Below are 8,278 nucleotides of genomic sequence, written 5' to 3'. Positions count from 1 at the left end.
TACTCTCACTCCCAAACGGCCTGGTCAAGAATAGACTACTGTTTAGTGTCACCGGACTCTCTTGGCAGAGTAGAAGACTCTGAAATTCATGATATAGTAATTTCGGATCACTCCCCTGTTAGTTTACAATTAAGAGACATTTTTCAGAAGGGATCCGATATTATTTGGAGATTTCCTTCTCATTTAGCTAGTGATGAATCATTTATCAAACTATTAAAAAAATGGTGGTTAGACTTTTATTCTAACAATGCTCAACATACACAATCCCCAATACTTTTCTGGGAGACTGCAAAAGCAGTTCTAAGGGGCCAAATAATTTCTTATGTGGCTGCCCAGAAACGTGAAGCACGTAAAAACTATTTTCAACCTTCCCAAGATCTGCGCTCTTTTCCTGTGTTCCCCTACAGATGACAATAAATCTAAATGGACAGCAGCTATACAAACTTTCGAAATTGCACAGGAAAAACTCAATGCTATATATAGAGATCAATACATATCCCGTTTATTCCGCTATGGTAATAAATCAGGGAAAATGTTAGCTAACCTTGCTAAAGGACGTAGACCTACTACACATATCCCTGCTCTCAAAGATACAGCGGGTAATATACAAAAAGATCCTAAAGTCATATCACAACTTTTACAACAATTTTACCGCTCACTATATTCCAAAGATAGGCTTGATCTAGCTGCTGGTAAGAACTTTCTAAAGTCATTAAGTCTACCTTCTCTTGATACCCCTTCTCTTGATTCTCTCAACGCCCCAGTCACATTGGAGGAAATTACTGCCACTATCTCTACACTTAAAAATAACCCTGACGGCTATAGTGCGGAACTTTATAAATCTATGTCTTCTGTCATCTCCCCCACTCTTCTTTCTACTTTCCAAACTATTCTGACTGACCATCACATGCTCCCCTCGGGAGATACTACATATATCAAAATACTACACAAACAGGGGAAGGATCCAACATCTCCTAATTCGTACAGGCCAATCTCTTTAATAAATGTAGACCTAAAATTGTTGGCAAAGATTATGACCAATAGATTGGCAGACATCCTACCATCAGTAATAGGCAGCCATCAAGTTGGCTTTATAAAAGGACGTTCTGGTGTCACTAATATAAGAACGGTACTAGCGGCCCAGTCTGGTGTCCAATCTGGGGGTCGTTCCAGCCACTCTCCAGGTCTGTTGGCAATTGACGCAGAAAAGGCTTTTGATAATATCAGCTGGGAGTGGCTGGACATGATCTTAACAAAATTTGATATCACAGGTCAATTCAAAGATTTTATTTCCACAATATACACATCTCCGAAAGCTAGAATTCATACCCCGGGTTTCCTTTCAGATAGCTTTCCCTTACAAAAAGGTACCAGACAGGGTTGCCCCCTATCCCCTCTATTGTTCAATTTGGCGATGGAGCCTCTTGCTAGATATCTTATTTCTTCTGACTTTTTCTCAGGCATACGGGTTGGTTCCCAAGTCATCAAAGTTACATGCTTTGCTGATGATACTTTAATATATTTAGATAACCCAGATCTACATGTTCCGGCAGTATTAGATGCCTTAAAATTTTTTGGTTCCTTCTCTGGGTATAGAATCAATATACATAAAAGTCAACTTCTTTACCTAACTCCACATAAGAGGTCTACTTCAGGTCCTGCGGGGGTCTCCATCGCTAAATCCTATATTACTTATCTTGGAATCCAGATTGGCAGAACTCCCTCCTCACTATATTCCCTGAACTTTCGCCCTAAAATTAAGAGAATAAAACAAGATCTCCAGAGATGGGAATCTCTACCATTGTCAATTCTAGGCCGTACCCACTTAATCAAAATGATGTGTTTTGGAAAACTGTTATATCCAATGCAAACAATACCCCTTTTACTCAAACATTCTGACGTTTCCCTACTCCAATCATATTTCACTAAATTTATTTGGCAATCAAAGAGACCTCGTATTGCCTATTTCACTCTCTGTCTCCCTACTTCTAAAGGTGGCGCTCAATGCCCAGATATTAGATTATATAATTTGGCCCTCTCTTTCGCCATGCTAAAGATTGGATTATGGACACGTCATATTTCTCCTATATTTTAATTGAGAAAGCTTTAGCAGCACCTTGGCCTTTACCCACCCTGCTACATGCTAAATTACCAGAACTACCCCCAGAAATTAAGAGAAGTGTTATCTTTAAAGACACCATTGCCACATGGAAGGCAATACGAAAATTATATGGTTTACCCTTTTGCCTATCGAAAAGATTTCCTCTGTGGCATTCACCACTTTACCCACCTGACTCAGACAAATTGGACTACTCAGAGTGGCAGAGTGCACATGTTTCTTCTGTTGGGGAATTGCTGGATACTAATTCCAACACTTTCTTATCATGGGATATCGTCAGAACACGATTTAAATTGTCCTCATTTCATTTACCTCAATACGATTCTATAATTGAATTTCTTACTTCCAGAGTACAGGACATAGCAGAAGCAGAAAGTGATATAGAATTTGATAATCTATTCCCAACACCACTGGTACATAATTCTTTATCACATACATATGGAGAACTTAGATCACGCTCTCAAAAGAATTTATCTAGAGAATTTTTTTTTAAAAATGGTCCTCCGTAATTTTTTCAGAGGATCTGACCCAACAAATATTGAGAGGATCTCAACTAGTGCATTCTGCCACTCCCAATGTGGTTCTACTTGAAATACATTTCCGTTTTATACACAAGGCTATATATGCCTTTAATATTCCTTTTTCCAACTCCCACACTTCTCACATAAACAGTTACCCGAAATGTTCACTTCCTAAAGCAGACTTGTATCATTGTGCCTGGGCCTGCACGCGAGTGCAGGAATTTTGGGACTCTGTGCGGCTCTATCTTTTGTCCACTTGGGGCCATGCCATACCACTTCTCCCTCTTAGTTATCTTTTTCATTTTATTGATATAGACTCTACTACTCCCTCTCCTAAATTACTTACTTCTAAAGGAATTCATTTAACTCTATTAGTTTCCCTGAAATGTTTATTAAGACACTGGATACTGGATACTCTACCAGACATTTATGAGGTAATCTCCGCTCTGAAGGAGATCTTTCATTGGGAACTTTTGGATGTATTGCGCACCAAAGAAAAATCAACAAAAACATTTATGTCCAAATGGACACAATTTCTAATTCACAATTTTACTATAGAAGAGAGAGACTCTGTCATTAATCAATTTAGGGATATTGATATCTTAAGCTTTTCCCTTTCTCTGTTAAAGACAATTCTCTCCATTCTATTGGTAGCATATTTGAATATCTGACATCTATACCATGTTTTAAGGTGATATTATAGGTTACTGTTTTTCTACCTATGTTTTTGGTAAGACTACTTTGTATTGTATATTTTAATATGTATTTTAAGGTTATTACAAAGGCTCATAGTATCTGTATGATATTGTAAACATACAATACTTTGTTGCCTGTGAGCGACTTTCTTTTTAAATATGTAATGAATTTTCAATATGTATGTTCAAATATTACATAAGCCACTAATAAAATATCGTTAAAAAACAAAAAATGGTGATGTCACGACTCGACTCTCAGAGCTGTGCGGGCTGTGGCTGCTGGAGAGGATGATGGCAGAGGGATGCTTAGTGTCCCTCCAGTGCCCTGTGTCCCTCAGTATCCCCCTACCATCATCCTCTCCAGCAGCCACAGCCCGCATAGCTCTGGGAGTTGGGTAGTAACATCACCATCTTATCCAGGAAGTGAAGCCTTGATGCAGTAGTAAGTGCGGGGGAAAAAAGCAAACTGATGACTTGTATAACTTTTGGGGGCCAATACAATACTTTAATAAAAAAAAATTCCTGGACTTCTTTAATGACTGGGTATTACATTTCCTAGTTTGTCAAAGGAAAGGAAAGCATGTACTTGCCCATAGGGCTGTATTTACCACTAGGCATCCGTGTGGCGGTATTAAATGTTACGCCTGGAGCTATTACCTTTCAATCCTGTGGTAAGAATTCCCTCAGACAATATGCAGATGGCTCTAATCATTGATTCAATGTGGAAATTTGTTTATGTGTTAAGCAGTTAAAAACCATGAAAAACGTGATTCAGATAATGTTCCTTCATGTAGAGAAATGCATGTGGCTGAAACCACACTCCCATTTCTTCCCCAGTAGTCATGTGCTGTTACCAGGATTATTGGCCATACGCCTATTGGTTACCGCATGAGGGTCTGGTTTTGGATGCACGTGGTGATGTACAGTAAATGTGGGAATGCGGCCTAACACTGATCAGATATCAATATGTTCAGAAAATAGAAAATCATGATTCTAATTAGTGAGGGAAGATGCGGTGTCTTTAGGTTTAGTGCATAGGACAGTAGCAGCTGTTAATAAGGCCCTGCTTGCAGATCTGTACTGCAGTGTATTATACCTGTCATTGCTTCAACAGGCTTCTGTAGCAGGTTGGTTGCCAATGAAGATAGATGGAGCTCCCTTCCTACAAGACTCCCGATCGTGAGCCCAGCAATGTGACACTGGCAGCACTCTGCTTGGTTCTTCCTGCTCTATAAAATGATGGCAATAGATTAGATAAGGAAAAGACAGTAGATGTGGTCAGCTCCCAATGATCATCTAGCTTTTCATAGATCACGTGGAAGATGTAGAGCACGGGGGATGAAACCCCTGGATTTCGGGGTGTCAAAGGCAAGAAAGAAGAAATGGATTCCTCCAGCTCATGTAAAATTCCACTTTATTGTATCAAACGTCTAAAATGATAGCCGACGCGTTTCGAGCCTATTCGGCTCTTAGTCATGGCATCTGCATCTGCACAAAATTAGGGGGAAATTTATCCCAAGAAAAGGTCACCAGGAGACAACTGGACTCTCCAATGCCATAGCTGCAGGAGAGATTCAAACCACCGCCGTTCGCCTTGCCGACGTCGGCGAACGGCGGTGGTTTGAATCTCTCCTGCAGCTATGGCATTGGAGAGTCCAGTTGTCTCCTGGTGACCTTTTCTTGGGATGAATTTCCCCCTAATTTTGTGCAGATGCAGATGCCATGACTAAGAGCCGAATAGGCTCGAAACGCGTCGGCTATCATTTTAGACGTTTGATACAATAAAGTGGAATTTTACATGAGCTGGAGGAATCCATTTCTTCTTTCTTGCCAATAGATTAGATAGCATTGTCACTTTTTTTGCAATTATTTTGCATTTCCTTACTATTGCACCTGCAGATGTGTAAAACAAAGTTAAAGGAGTTGTCCACTTTATAGAATAATATATAAGTAAGTATTTACATTACTTACTAACAGAAACTCACTGTGTACCTCATGCCCTGCCTCCAGTGTCCACCATAGGCATATACAGGCTCAGTGGTGGACACTGGGGGCGAAGCATGGTCACATGCTCCTCCATATTAACCATCCTATGGACAGACTCACCACAGAGCAGGGCAGCACTGCCTGGAGGAGGGAAGTCTGATTTTAGGTCTATGAGGTACACAGGGAGCTGCTGTCAGTAAGTGCTGGGAGTCCACTTACTAATATTGTACACTCAGCAATTTTACTATAAAGAGGTTGTCCGGTGAGCAGCAGACGGTTAAAGCTAAAAAGGGGCGGGCTAAGTTATGATCATTGTGTCCAAAATAAGTCTTTACGATATGTCTAATTCCTGCACAGTGTCTCTGCAATATCGGAGATACGATGCAGCTATTGTCAGGATGGTATCTTTGCGGAGCGTCATGCGTCCCTCTGATCATGCTGTGCGGCCGAGAAGGTGCTGATTTTCTTGCATTCTGTTTCTGTGTTTTGTTTTGTAGTGTGTGAACACTGGTTATTTGCTCACCTTGAGAGACACACCCGACTTTACCTGCTGAGTTCTGTCTGGCCATGTCAGGGTTAATCTGTGTTTTGGTTCTGCTGTGACTGACAGGTCTTCCTGCCAGTGGATCTGTTTTGTTCTCAGCTGTCTGTGCTTGGAGTTCAGGGGGATGGTCCAATTATGTTCTGGATCAGAACCCTGGCCTCCTATATAACTACCTCAGTCTGGGATATCTTTGCCGGATATTGAGCTTGTCTCTGCCTGGTTCTGTGTTTGCTATTCTTGCTCTGTTTATTCTGACTCTGCTTTGTATTTCTGTCCTTTCCTGCTTGCTGCCTGCCCCTGACCATACTGCCTGTTTTTTTACCTTGCCTTTGGATTGTGATTTTGTACTTTTGCTGCCCGATTGTTGTGACCCGGACTGTCGACCATTCTTTATTGTGTTTTGTCTGTCTGTCTTGTCCTTGTGTCCCACCTAGCCAGTGCAGGGACTGACGCCCAGTTGCTTGCCGCCATCTTAGGGCGGATTGTGGCAAATAGGTAGAGGACAGTGGGCGGGGCTGAGCTTAGGGCTCACTGTGTTGTCTTGTCCTGCTGTCCGGTTCCTGACAGAATATCCGGCCATACAATATTTTTTTTTACTCCTTACCTGTGGCCAGTAATGGACTCAGCACAGGAGTTATCTGCCCGCTTTGAGGGTCTTGCTACCCTAGTTTCTGAGCTGGCCAAGCAGGTCCAGCTATTGGCCCAGCAGCTACCAGCTACCACTCCTGCCACCCCAGTGGTCACGCTCAAGGAGCCTGACAAGTGTTCAGGGGACCTGAACACATCTTTGACATTCAAAGAAGCTTGGGTTAGTCACCCCACCCCTAGCTCCCTTGAAGAGGCCATTTCCCTGGCAATTACAATTGATCGCACGCTAAGACTAAGCCATGACCACCCCTGTGTCATTGATGTTCCTTCCTCTGTCCCCTCTAAACCTTTGCCTACTATGTTTCGTCCTCTGGTCACCGTGGAGGAACCTCCGGAACTGGGCAAAATTAATAGATCCCTGGCCCGCAAAGAACACAGAAGAAGGAATGGACTCTGTTTTTATTGTGGCGAAAGTGGACACTACATCAGCTTTTGTGCCAAGCGTCCCTCGAGGCCAGATCATCAGCGTCCAGTTGACTACCAGGAGGGTCATCTGGGCGCCCAGGTGGGTGTAGTTAGTGTGTGTCCCGCCGAGGATACCAAGTCTGCTGATTTGTGTAAGGTGGAAATTGGCTCTGTATATCCTGGTGATTGTGCCATATATGTGTCTTCAGGTAATGCTGAAATTGGCTCTGTGTCTGGTACCGATTTGAGCGGTTATGGGAGATCTGTCAGGAGACCAGTTGTCCATCACTTGGAGTCTGATTCTGATGAATGGGAGACGGACGATGAGATCTCTAGCGATGTGGAGACATGTATTGTAAGAGGTCCGTTTCCTCCCAGGTCTGGTTCGTCTGGTGAGGGTCCTGAGGCCCCTCATAAAAGGGGGGGTACTGTCAGGATGGTATCTTTGCGGAGCGTCATGCGTCCCTCTGCTCATGCTGTGCGGCCGAGAAGGTGCTGATTTTCTTGCATTCTGTTTCTGTGTTTTGTTTTGTAGTGTGTGAACACTGGTTATTTGCTCACCTTGAGAGACACACCCGACTTTACCTGCTGAGTTCTGTCTGGCCATGTCAGGGTTAATCTGTGTTTTGGTTCTGCTGTGACTGACAGGTCTTCCTGCCAGTGGATCTGTTTTGTTCTCAGCTGTCTGTGCTTGGAGTTCAGGGGGATGGTCCAATTATGTTCTGGATCAGAACCCTGGCCTCCTATATAACTGCCTCAGTCTGGGATATCTTTGCCGGATATTGAGCTTGTCTCTGCCTGGTTCTGTGTTTGCTATTCTTGCTCTGTTTATTCTGACTCTGCTTTGTATTTCTGTCCTTTCCTGCTTGCTGCCTGCCCCTGACCATACTGCCTGTTTTTTTACCTTGCCTTTGGATTGTGATTTTGTACTTTTGCTGCCCGATTGTTGTGACCCGGACTGTCGACCATTCTTTATTGTGTTTTGTCTGTCTGTCTTGTCCTTGTGTCTCACCTAGCCAGTGCAGGGACTGACGCCCAGTTGCTTGCCGCCATCTTAGGGCGGATTGTGGCAAATAGGTAGAGGACAGTGGGCGGGGCTGAGCTTAGGGCTCACTGTGTTGTCTTGTCCTGCTGTCCGGTTCCTGACAGCTATTTAACATAATTGATACTTAACCCTGCCCACCCCGTGTCTCAGAAGAATTACTTCTGAGACTTCTAAGAAGATGAGCACTGGCAAGCAGAAGGTTTCAGCCATCTTCTGCTATGTGGACAGCCCCTTTAACATTATAGAGATCAACACAAATAAACCACTGGTGCTCATGACAGTAGAACTTTTCATTATGATATGTTTATTTTCTTT

Source organism: Dendropsophus ebraccatus, chromosome 6 (assembly GCF_027789765.1).
Source record: "Dendropsophus ebraccatus isolate aDenEbr1 chromosome 6, aDenEbr1.pat, whole genome shotgun sequence".
Lineage (NCBI taxonomy): Eukaryota > Metazoa > Chordata > Amphibia > Anura > Hylidae > Dendropsophus > Dendropsophus ebraccatus.
Note: the sequence above shows the minus strand (reverse complement) of the source record.